The sequence below is a fragment of the Phacochoerus africanus genome, unplaced genomic scaffold (genome assembly GCF_016906955.1).
Source record: "Phacochoerus africanus isolate WHEZ1 unplaced genomic scaffold, ROS_Pafr_v1 Scaffold_103, whole genome shotgun sequence".
Classification (NCBI taxonomy): Eukaryota; Metazoa; Chordata; class Mammalia; order Artiodactyla; family Suidae; genus Phacochoerus; species Phacochoerus africanus.
Window position 1 is genome coordinate 39,876 of NW_025927297.1, and position 13,022 is coordinate 52,897.

Genomic DNA, 13,022 nt, shown 5'->3' on the forward strand with positions numbered 1-13,022 from the left:
ATCCCGCAACCCAAGCACATTCCCCCACCCCACAAACTGTCTCCTCCAGAGACCATAAATTTTTAATGTCTGTGAGTCAGCATCTGTTCTACAAAGTTCAGTCTGTCTTTTTTTAAGATTCCATATGTCAGGAAAAGGGACTGAATTAAGTTTTAAAATGCTTAGGGAGCTGTCTGTTTTCTTTTCTCCAGTGACCTGTAATTCCGTTGTTTTCAATTCTACTCAGTCTCCTTTCGAAATACCATATCACTATTATCCAACCTTAATTTCCTGAGTTGCTCTCTTATCATAGATATTGTTAAGAAATGGTCATGGCCTAACAATTGGGGGAAATAAAAATGAAAATAATGTAGATCACCATCCAGGAGCGTACAGAGTGGGTGCTAAACAGTGGGCTGTGGACCTGGAGGGGCACACAGAGCACAGTGCCACACCACGCCTCTATGAAGGGCAGTATTACATGGTTATCACGTGAGTGGGCAGGATTATTGATAGTGACACCTTTGTGACAGTAATTGCAGTAATTAAATGCACTTTGGAGAAATGACAAGGCTTGGTAATTGTTAGACAATGAATATGCCAGCTATAATTTCGGAACCAATGCCTTCGTTAGATGGAATTTTATGCCCTGGGATAAACAATAGGAAAACCTGCCCATGAAATTAATTCAGTTAAGCATAACTTGATTAAGAAAGAATTATTTTGGCCTTCTAATTTATTTCAGAGGGAAGTCTGGTATTCATTTATGTTGTTGACTTTACCAGCATTTGTTTCCCTTTTTCTTCTCCTTCCTTTCTGTGCAAGCTTTATCAAAATATTTATTTGGTTCTTCACTTAATTCACCTATTCTTATACTATGAGGGTACAAAGGCAATACAAATGGAATAAACTATCATATAACTTAGACAAAAATCTTACTAGTGAAGAAAATTTTTTCCTCTGAGTAATCGGTTGCGCATTTCATTTTAATTACCTTTACTTAAGTTATGGTGCACCTTGGAGGAATTTGAAGATAATATATTAGAGCTAGGGTGGAACTTTGTAATCATTTATTCTCCACACATCCTTTAGTAAATGCACAATCAAGATACATATAACCAATTAAATCTTCCCAAGTCTTAGAGAGAGAACCACCCCAAGGATATGAGGTGAGTATTAGATGAGAGAATGTGGGTATAAGCTCCTATGTGGGCACAGAATACACACTGAGAGACATGTGTTGCATTGGAGTCATTTGTGTAAATCTAATATTATAATCCTGAGACTTCATGTAAGTCTCTATTAGGATAAGAATGAGCCGAGACTTGTTTTAGTATATTGTTGGATATAAATATTTCTGCTTTTGCTCATGTATATACATTTATTACTTAATGTAAACATAATTGATTCAAGTAAATATTTTCTTCCTTTTACATTATAGGTTTTAATAGAATAAACATAATTTTAATCTTGATGAATCCCATGTTTTCTAAAATTATACATGCTTATCCTAAAGTATAAATGGAATTAAAAATTATGCAGAGTAAAAAGAAGCCTGAAACAAAAGACCATATGCTTTATAATTTCACTATATGAAACACCTAGGAAACACGAGTATATAAAAAACAGTATATTAATCATCCATTCAGCTGGGAACTGAGTGCAAATGAGCACAGATTTTCTCTCTGTAGTTGTGAAAATGATTTAAAATAAGATTGTGGTGATGGTTAACAGCTATGTGAATATAATAATTCAATCAGTGAAATTGTATTAAATGGCTCATTTTTATAGTATGTGAGTTATAGTCAATAAAACTTTAGAAGCCATTATACATTTTTTGCTTTTATTCTTAAAATTATTTTATTATATTAATTTACTGCTTTTAAATACACTTTTTTAGTTTTACAGTACTATTCAGCTTCTTATCCTCAAATTGTTTCATTATGAGATAATTAATGACATACTGTGATTCAATGCCACATAATTTTAAACTTTATTAAAGTCCTCTATTTGTATTTTTGACTGACATACTTGGAAACGTGCTTTTGTCTGTTTTTGTTGGTTTTCTTGGCATTTTTCGTAGTATTTGAAATACTCATAATGAGTTTCCTGAAGTGTTCACATTTTCCTTAATTCTCTTGAATATGAACATCCTGTAAGGACTGCTTCCTCTTTATTCATTTAAGATCTCTTTTCTATGTATGGCTTCACAGTTTTATACAGAGATTTTCTAAATATATAGTTCTCATCATTAATTCTCCCATGCAAACTCCTATTCCAAACTGTCATTAGGATATGTGTATTTACATGTTCTACCAGAATCTGAAACTTGATTAAAAGAACAATTTCCCTATTCTGCAAATAAAATTATGAGTTTCTAGCTTTTCCATTATTTTCAATGATGGTATGAGTTATCTGGATGCTCAAGATTTACTTTTCTTAATTTTATATTCAATCATTCTTAGTCTCTTATTTACTGAAAAATTCTACTCTGCAATATCAATTTGAGAGCATATGTCTCTTAAATTTTCAAGGAAATGTTGGTTATAGCTCGTTGTGAAATAGGTATGTGATTTCATCTCAAAACCATAGCCTTTTCCTTCCCACCAACACAAAATTAATTAAAATACCTAATTAAGGTCAGACAGTGTACTGACCTTCTAATGAATTAGCTCTCTATGTCCCTTACCTGCTCTAAAGGCACATCATGAGGAACAACATGTTCATGGGTTTAGTCAAAATTAGAAATCTTCTTTTCACTCTCTGTGATGCCCTGAATGTGTTTCTGCATGGTATTTTCTGTCTCTTTTATAAAGATGTGAACCACACTGGAGGCAGATTTGTTAGAGCTCTGGGAATCCAAATTTCAGTGGGAGTAGTTAAAACGCTGAGGCTCTTGCCATAGCATGACCAGGAGGGACGTGCATTCTTAATTTACGGCCCTGTGCTATGCTCTCACTCTCCTTGAGCATAGGAATGACTCAAATAGACATGAGAGTGTTGGTTGACTGGTTATGATATAGTTAGTGTAGACGTCTTTGATTTAGTGGATACTTCATTTCCCTCACATCATGCTTTTCCATGCTATTTTCTTAGCTTCCTTTTAACAGCTTTTGGTAATTTTTTAGATGAATACTCTCCAAACTTTTCTGAGCATAACATCATTAATATAAAAATTGATTCATATATGTTATAAATTTATACCTAAAAGCCCATTATATATACATTAACATATTCAAGAAGTGGAAATTTTTGGAGATAAATTGGGAATAAATCACAATAAATTATGTAAAATTTTATATTATACATTAATGTCACAACTATCTTATGCTCACCAAAATGTTAATAATTATTTTTATTTACCTTACTATGAGAGTTTCAGAGAATATTGATATGGCACAAAATGGTTTCACTATCATTACCCATTTTACTATAAAATATTATAATAAATTCTTGTTTTACAAGGTGTTGCTTTTACAAAGTTAATCATATTGTTCATTCTGCTGTACTTTGCATCACTGGCTTTAAAATCTGTTCAATTAACATGCCAACAAAGAATGTCATGAGTAACTTTCAAATTAGTTGACATTTCTCTATCTTATGACCAAGTCCTTATTTAATTCCAGTCAAAGTCACTACTCAACCTATGACTTAATGTAGATTTTGTCATAGAATTTGCTTTTATTATGATTCATTACAGTTGATGAGAATTTTTATATACAAATTCTACATTCTTCTGTAAAGCAAAACTTCTTCTCCCAAGACATAACTGATTCTATCACTTGATTTGTAGATCATTAGCGATGGTTAGAAATGGTTCCTGTGTACCTTTCAATAGTGTTTGTTAATAAGAAATGTAGTTTGTTTCATTATAGCTGGTTTACAGTGTTCTGTCAATTTTCTACTGTACAGCAAGGTGACCCAGTTACAAAAAAAAAAAAAAGAAGAATAGAAATGTAGTTTGTTTATTGTCATATTGTTCATCTTAGCCATTTTTACAGAATGGCAGAAAACACAAGTAATTTCTCAGTGGAATACGGCCTTTGCTCTTTTTAGTAAGAAACATTCAAAAACACTTTATACTACAGTTAGTGTAAATGTATAGCCTTCTATTGGTTATCATGTGACTATCAATATTGTAAATAAAATTATGGAGATTTTTGTTTTATATATATTTACTTTTTAGTGTTTTATTGATCTTGATCACTAGCTAATATATCAAGGTTCAGTATAGATTGTCAAGTTCATTGTTAATAATAATGGAAGTATATCCGTACTGTAAAGTAATGTTTTTTAATAATAATTTTTATCCAGTGTGTCAGTCCGGATACCTCATTGTTCATTTACTTTATGATTTAACTGAAAAAGAGTTCATATTATAGGTAAAATCAATTTTCCCATTTCATAATCATTTACTTGAGTTTTAAGAATTAGAATGATCTTAAATCCAAGGTTTATTTGCAGAAATATTTTTAAAGCCCCTAATGAAGTTGAACTAAAATAAAATAAAATAATACAGTCCTTGTGTATCCCCTCCTCTTTACTTTGGCACACATAAGCTATTATACAGAATGCTAATTACTTATTGAATAATAATTTGTCCAAAGCAAATGATCATGAAGAGAAATGCTTTCAACTCGTCTGTCTTTGTTTAACTCACACTTTCTTCAGAAACTTTGTCATGTGGGGCATAACCACATAACATACAAATTAAATTACTTAAAATAATCAAAGTAGTAATTATTAGTAAAGACTATTTGCCTTTTAAAATTAAAAGACATGTAAATAGATGTTCTCATTTTTTATACCTAATTGAAGACAGCTAGCTGAAAAAGTATTCACCTTCCTTGGACAGTGGGTTTAAGTAACTTTTTAGATGACTGTTTACTTCAGTCTTCTCTTTTGGTTAAGCTATGAATTCTGACCCAATGGAGTACTCCTCCAGGTTCCATACAACTCACATTAGTAGCTCTTTACTTCTTGATTAAATATGCACTCTAAATTACTAGCCAGGATAAAATTCTGTGATTCTTGATGTATGCCTTTCCTCTCCTTAAATGTTCAATATTCTCAATTTATATTCAGTTTATTTTATACGTGTATATTCCTTGGTATAGAGATTGTATTTACTTTACTTCTTACTTCTGCTTGATTTATTGAGTGAATTTGTCTGCTTTCTCCGATATCCTTCAACTCTTTAGTGTTGAATATACTGTCATTTGATTTTCTCTGACAGTAATGTGGGTCAAAATTTATGTGTTCTAACTTCCAATTTATTTTATGGCAGTATAAGTACTACAGTGAGGGTATTGTTCCAAGAAATAAACTATTTACAACTAGTTCTCTAGTGGCTACAATAGGCCTTAAATAGGTATTGGATTCAATAAGGCTTGAACCTTTCTAGGGCTCATTCTGTATGTCAGGAAACCATCTTCAAGGATTTCAGAATCTTATTATTGGAAACTGTCCCTGAATAATCCTGTGCTAAGTGTGATGATACAGGCATACAATAAATCAAACAGTTTTATAGAGTTTTCAAATTTCTCATAAAAGAGGCTATATTTCCCAAAAGAGGCAATTATGTCTTTAATGATAGATACAGATTTCCTACCGAGAGAAGCAAGAAGAAAAATCTAGGCAGAAATAATTATATGTAGGAAGATATGGAAGCATAGAATAGTTTGACATATTAAGTGAACAGGAAATAGTTAGAACAGAAAATTAGGTTCAAATAAGAACTTTGAAGAGTCTTAAATATCAATCAAGGCAGTGTGAAATATATTCTGTAGTTAAAAGGGAGCTATCAGAATATTGAAGTAGAGACTATGAAGAGAATTGAGTTTAACAAGGTCATAGTAGTAGCACTGTGAAGTGATTATTGCTATGTTAATAATCTAGATAAGAAATGATGAAAGTCTGACCTGAGGCCATAGAGAGTGATGGAGAAGAGGGTATATTTAAATTATCAGGTATCATTGTGAAGATTTGGTAATAGAAGTGTGCCTGATTAATGGCAGCATGCACATAGTGGTGAGTTCCAAAATACTGTCTGTAGATTTTCTGCATTAGAATCAAAAGAGGTAGGATTTGTGGAATGTCAGAGTGTGAAATCTGGTGGATTATCTCCCCAACTAAACAAACATATATATTTTTTTTCTTTTTGCCATTTCTTAGGCTGCTCCCGAGGCATATGGAGGTTCCCAGGCTAGGGGTCAAATTGGAGCTATAGCCACCAGCCTATGCCAGAGCCATAGCAATGTAGGATCTGGGCTGTGTCTGCAACCCACACCACAGCTCAGGGCAAGGCCAGATCATTAACCCACTGAGCAAGGTCAGGGATCAAACCCGCAACTTCATGGTTCTTAGTCAGATTCGTTAACCACTGCACCATGACAGGAACTCCTAAAACAAACGTTTGTGTAGAGAAACTTGTGAAGAACAACAGAGTTCCTGGTGTGTCTCAGTGGATTAAGAACCTGACTAGTATCCATGAGGATGCATGTTTGATCCCTGGATTTGTTCGGTGGGTTAAATAATCTGGAATTTCTGTGGCTATGGTGTAGACTGGCAGCTGCAGCTTAAATGGACCCTTAATCTGGGAATTTCCATATGCTGCAGGTGTGGCCCTAAAAACAAAACAAAACACAACACAACAACAAAGAAAGAAAGAAAAGCTAGTAAATCTTGTTAAGAACACTGAGTCTGGCATCTAAGCCACACCACTGCTTCTTCGTTACCCTTCCCTCCCAGCTCTATATTGTGGAAGCCCTTCCCTGCTCTACTTTGTGTCTTCTGCTCCAGAAAGGCTGTAGTCAAAAAGACAGGGACTCACTTTCCTCAGAGTTTCCAGTTGATGGTTGTGGTTTCAGATTTCACCCTGGGAGGCTAAGGCTTTCAATGTTGAAAAAGCTGTATTCTATGTAGGAATCATGGAAAGGATATTTCCCCACCCAACACCTACTTGTAGGACAGAAATTCCACTTATATGAGGTATTTAAGGCAGTTAAACTTGTGAAAACAGAAAGTTGAATGGTGGTTGGCAGGAGCTGGGTAGATGAGTAAATGGGGAGTTGATATTTAATGGGTATATCATTTCAATTATGCAAAGCTAATCAGTTCTAGAGAATTTCTATAAAACCTTTTCCCTATAGTTAGCAATACTCTAGTGTGCACTTAAAATTTTGTCAAGAGGGATGATTCTCATATTGAGTGATCTTACCACAATAATAATCATTTAATAGTTCTACTCCAGTCATGGCAGCCTGAGAATACTAGGGCCCTCCTCAGCAGCTCTATCCTCTAGCTTACTTGTTAAGTGGATCCTTCATGCCAGAAGGAGCAGGCTGAGATCTGCCAGGGCCTCTCCTACCCCAAGTGCCCACTCATTAGAGCAGGAAGGTCATTCTGAGAGAAGCGAGCTTCTGTTCCTTCCCCCAGCTCCTCTAGGAAGGGACAGAAATGACAAATGGGTTCTACCCAGAAGACTAGGTGTACCGTAAGGATGAAGAACTCCACAACTCCTCTTGAAGGGCCTGCCTTTGTTCAGAATATAGCTTGGAGTGTTCCATGGATAAAGACAATGTCAAAACAATGGGGCTTGGTGTTCCCTTTATGGTGCAGCAGAAACAAATCTGATTAGTATCCATGAGGATACAGGTTCAATCCCTGGCCTCGCTCAGTGGGTCATGGATCCGGCATTGCCATGAATTGGTGTGTAGTCACAGATGCTGCTTGGATCCCACATTGCTGTGGCTGTGGTGTAGGCTGACAGTTGTTGCTCCACTTTGACCCCTGGCCTGGGAATTTCCATGTGCTGCGGGTACAGCCCTAAAAAGCAAAAACAAACAAACCCCAATGTGGCTCTTGTGGAGAGCAATTAAGAGGACAGTCATAACATGATGATACTAGTATCAACAAACCAAATTGCAAAGCAAACAGCAATTTAAGATAGAGAAACAAATCAAGAGACAAACAAGAAAAACTACTGAGATCACAGCCAACCTTGGGGATAAGGGAAACTAAGAGCATGCCATGGCTGCACTCATGTAGGAGAAATCAGACAAAGGCAAGAGCAGAAAGACAAGATTCTCTAAGCTACCCACATACCCATTAACAAAAGGTGGAAGCTTCATTGTCACAAGAAGCTTACATATAGCTTCTAACCAAATACTCTGAAAAATAAGCTACACTGAAGCAAGGAAATCTCCTAGGAAGCAAAACTTAAAAATAAAACCACAGAAATTCCTGAGAGTCTAGAAGAGAGTGTGAAAGCCCTAGTTTGTGCACATCTTAGGAATGACTGGAGAGGGAGCATCCAGCTACTAGTTTCTGACTAAACTTGGAGCAGAGGTGTAAACTCTTTAAACTTGGTTAGTAACCTTCACCACCCACCCCCACACACAAACACATCTAAAGGATAAAGTTATAACTGGCCAAGAAGACTTAGGCAAAATCATTGACCAATAAGTGGCTTATGATATCTCAGAGGTAGCCGGACTGGAAGATTAAAATCAAGGGGAAAAAAACCTAAACAGGTATATAAGAGAGTACACACTGCAGAGGAAATAAACTTCAGAGGGTTAGCTCAGTCAAGACACTGAACAAACAAGCAAACAATCACAGGAACATTGATACTGGAAGGGCAGAGTCAGTAGCCAGTGTTGCTACAATATATTAACAAAAATGTTTGTTAAACAAAAATAAAAAATGAAACAAATATACCAAAAAGAGTGTCTTATACTGAAGTATAAGGGCAATAGAAACTGCTTTTGTGAAGACCCGATTTGCAGTAAGCAGAAAAAGACTTCAAAGCAGCTATATGGAAAAGAAGCTGAAAAAGAGTGGATATGTGTATATGCATTAATGAATCACTTTGTCATATGGCATAAATTATCATAACATTGTAAATCAACTATACTTCAATAAAACTTTAAAAATGAAAAAAATATACTCTCAGAACTAACAGAAACCATGTTTAAAGAATAGAGAAAGGTATAACAATGTCTCATCAAATAGAGAAGATCAACAAAGATATGGAAATTATTTTTTTAAAGAACCAAGTGGAAATTCTGGATTCAAAAGTACAATAACACAAATGAAATAATTGCTAGAGGGGCTCACCAGTAGATTTAAGCTGATACAAGAAAGAATCAATGAAGCTGAGTATTATACCTATAGGGGTTCCACAGTCTCAAGAACAGATAGGGAAAAAAGAGAATAAGGAAACATGAACACAGCCTCAGAGGAATGTGGACCATCACGGACCATGTATATGTAATGGGTAATAAATTTTGGTTTCTAGTTTGTCCCATCAATCTGATAGTGTCATTTTTTTAACAAGATCATAATATTTTTCCAGCTTTATTAAGATCTAATGGACATAAAATTTGTATATTTAATGTGTACAACGTGTTGATTTGATGGCTTATTGCGCAATGATTACCACCATAGTTAGCTAACATATTCATCATGTCACAAGATTGCTACTTCTTTTTTGTAGTGAGAAAATTATAGATCTACTCTCTTAGCAACTTTCAGGTATATAATATGGTATCCTTAACTAAATTCACCAGGCCGTACTGTACCCTTGATCCCCAGAACTTTTTGATCTTACAACCATAAGTTTGTAATCTTTGATCAAAAGATGTGTCATATAATGTGTGTGTGTATTATTAAATACTACTCAGCCATAAAAAAAGAATAAAATATTCCATTTATAACAATGTGATTGGACCTGGAGGGTATTAGGGTCTTATTCTTAGTGAGTAAGTCAGACAGAGAAACTCAAATACTATATGTTTTCACTTAGATGCAGAATATGAAAAAGTAAAATAAATTAAAAAAAATAACAAAATAGAAACAGACTCACAAGTTCAGAGAACAAACTAGTGGTGATCAGAAGGGTGTAGGGTGGAGAGAAGGGCAAGATAGGGGATTATACAAACTACTAGGTATAAATAAATAAGTTTCAAGGGTGTAATGTTCAGCCCAGGGTATATAGTCAGTATTTTATAACAGTGATCTTATTAATTCAGTAGGGAGTGCAGGAAAAATAACAGGTTTAGAAAGATAGGTGAGTATTTAGTTTTTACATCTTGGATTTGAGATGCCTTTCAGATACCTAGAGAAGGTACAGTAAGAAGTCTAAAATAAAACTTTGCAGCTCAAATATGAGGAGCAGAAAGGAGAAAATAGTGTTTCCAAGAGTTTACTAAGTGTAGACAGTAACTACCTGTCCAAAGAGACCAGATAAGCAAAGAAGTGACTTTACCCCAAACCCATAAATGCTTCTGGGACAGTGCTATTGTTGCTGCTGTTGGAACCTCTATCCTACTACGGGGTAAGAATTTAAGAGTGGGCTCCTGCAAATATTTCTGGACTCTGCAGTTGCTTGATATTGCTGCTGTCAGAGCACCAAGCAGAGACACATAGGCTTCTCCCTTTCTCTTGTCTTTTTCAATATCGTATTAATGCCTTCTGCTGATAGACCCAGATAGAGATAAGTTTGCAAGAGAATTTACCAAATGTTATTTTCAGGCTTGCAGTTCTCTACTATAGAGAGGAGACTATAGAAGAACTCATGTGGGGCTGAAAGTCAACAGACATTCAAACTATCCTTTTTTTTTGGTGGTTCAGCACCTATTACATAGCATTCGACCTTTATTTAAACTTCCACAGAATGACAATTGTTTCAGCCTAAAGATTCATTATCCTGTATACATATATGGAAATGGAAACGTAAAAATTCCCATAGGTTATCCCTCTCAGTGTGGTACTGGTATTTTTTCTAATTTAGTCATAATCCCACATGAATATTCTATAACCCAGAGACTAAATAGTAAATTAACATCTTGATAAAGAAAAAAATTAATTTGAAATTTGCTAACAAATACTAGACATACACAATTACCATAAACACTTTATGAAAAAGACATTCTTCATTTCTATAATCATTATTCTACTAATGGCACACTATTGGAATATTTATTTATGGCTGCCTTCTTTTACTATCAATTACATTCTTCTTTTGTCTTCATCCAAGACCTCTGATGGATGATGATTCTTTACTTGGTGGAGTAAATCAAATTTTAATTTTTACTAGGCTATGTAAATTTTTACACGTTTACAACTTGATATGCAAATACTGTGAGGCATCATAGAGAATCACTTGGACTTCAGACATGATCCTTCCAACCCCGTTGTGTAACAGCAGTCCTAGAATACCTTGATGCCTGGAATCAATCTCCTTAGCTGCTCATAAGCTCTTTTCTATTGAATCAGGGGCACAAGGAGATTGAAATGTCTGGTGCAATTTTACTTTCAGATCAATGGAAAATTGATTTATTCTTTTGTTGGAAAGATTTATTTCTTGAGAACTATGACATGTAAAGGAAGGGACAGGAAACAACAATTATGAATGCTAATAAAATTTAGATTCAACATATTTTTAATTAGACATCGGATCTAAGTCTAGTATTTACATTTCGGTGACAAGTTTGTTAAATTTTATAATGCTCAATTTTCTGTGGATAATATATAAATAATATTCTCCATTTTCATTGTTGTGAAGTTAAGAGAAAATGCATGTGAAGTACTTCAGAGGTGGTTAGAACTCAATAGCAGTATTTTATAGTCTAATTGAGTTTCTAGAAAAACTTAAAATTACAACATAAATGAATGATGATATATTGGAATGGTTTGCACTTAGATGCACAGTTAGGAATGTTTTATTGTATATAGGCTTGGTAGGGAAAGATTATTATTTCCCAAAGTGTGACTTATGTCTGGTATAAAATCTTATACCTGTGTCTTTGGATGATTACAATAATGGCAACAATGATGATGCCTTTGATGATAGCAATATTTTAGTTAAAAGGTTGATCTGCAACTCACGTGCCTGGTCTTTATTTTTATTATTGCTTTCTTCATATCTTTATTCCTAAATGAGTAGATGATTGGATTTAAAAGAGGAGTAAAAATTGTATAAAACACAGAAAGGATCTTATCTATAGAGACCCGGCTGAATGGCCATATGTAGATAAAATGCAAGGTCCAAAAAATAGTACCACCACAGTAATATGAGCTGAAAGAGTAGACATTGTTTTGGAATACCCACTGGAGGAGTGATGCTGGACAGTAATCAGGATGATGCTATAGGAGATGAACAGAAAGATGAAACAGAACAAAGAGAGTAGTCCACTGAATGTAGTGATTAATAGTTCCAAAGTGTAAGTGTCAGTGCAGGCCAGTTGGATCACCTGAGGCAGATCACAAAAAAAAACTATCCACAACATTGGGGCCACAGAACGCTAAAGTCACTGTGAAAACCATTTGGCTAATAGTGTGCACAAAACCAGTAGTCCAGGAGAAAATTGCAAGTCTGAGGCAAACACGATGGCTCATAATGTTTTTGTAATTGAGGGGTTTGCATATGGCAGTTAATTGCCATGGCTACAAGTAACATCATCTCACTTCCACCAAAGAGGTGAAGGAAAAACATCTGGGCCATGCAGCCTTCATAGGAAATGGCCTTATTTTCACTCATTATGTCACTGATCATTTTAGGAGTTGCAAGAGGCCAGGGCCATGTCAATGAAGGAGAGGTTGGCCAGAAGGAAGTACATGGGAGAATTTAAATGAGGGTCCAGTTTCACTACCAAGATAATAATGAGGTTACCTAACAAAATGGCTATGTAGATAATAGAAAAGAATGAGAAAAAGAAAATCTGTAACTCATGAAGCTCCGTGAGTCCCAGCAAAATAAACTCAGACACTATGGAGTGATTTTGCTTTTCAATTTGTTTGGCTGTTGATATATGCTACCTAAAACAAAATAGATTAAAGTCTGTTATTTAAAGTTGAGAGATAAAACACACATTCATTTAACTTTGCTTTCTAAAATCCACTGAAATGTGCAAAATAATCAAAAATATTAACCAACACGGAATCCAAATTTTTTGTATTATGACAGACATGATTTTCTTAGAAGAGATCATGAGGAATACCTGTCATAAACCAAGGTAGTTTGAAGAAGATTAAAGCTG

General features: G+C 34.7%; 1 pseudogene; it reads right to left on the reverse strand.

Moving 5' to 3' along the window:
• Positions 1-11,847: 11,847 nt before the first annotated feature.
• On the reverse strand, positions 11,848-12,797 carry LOC125119075 (olfactory receptor 4K13-like; annotated as a pseudogene).
• Between the last annotated feature and the right edge of the window lie 225 nt (positions 12,798-13,022).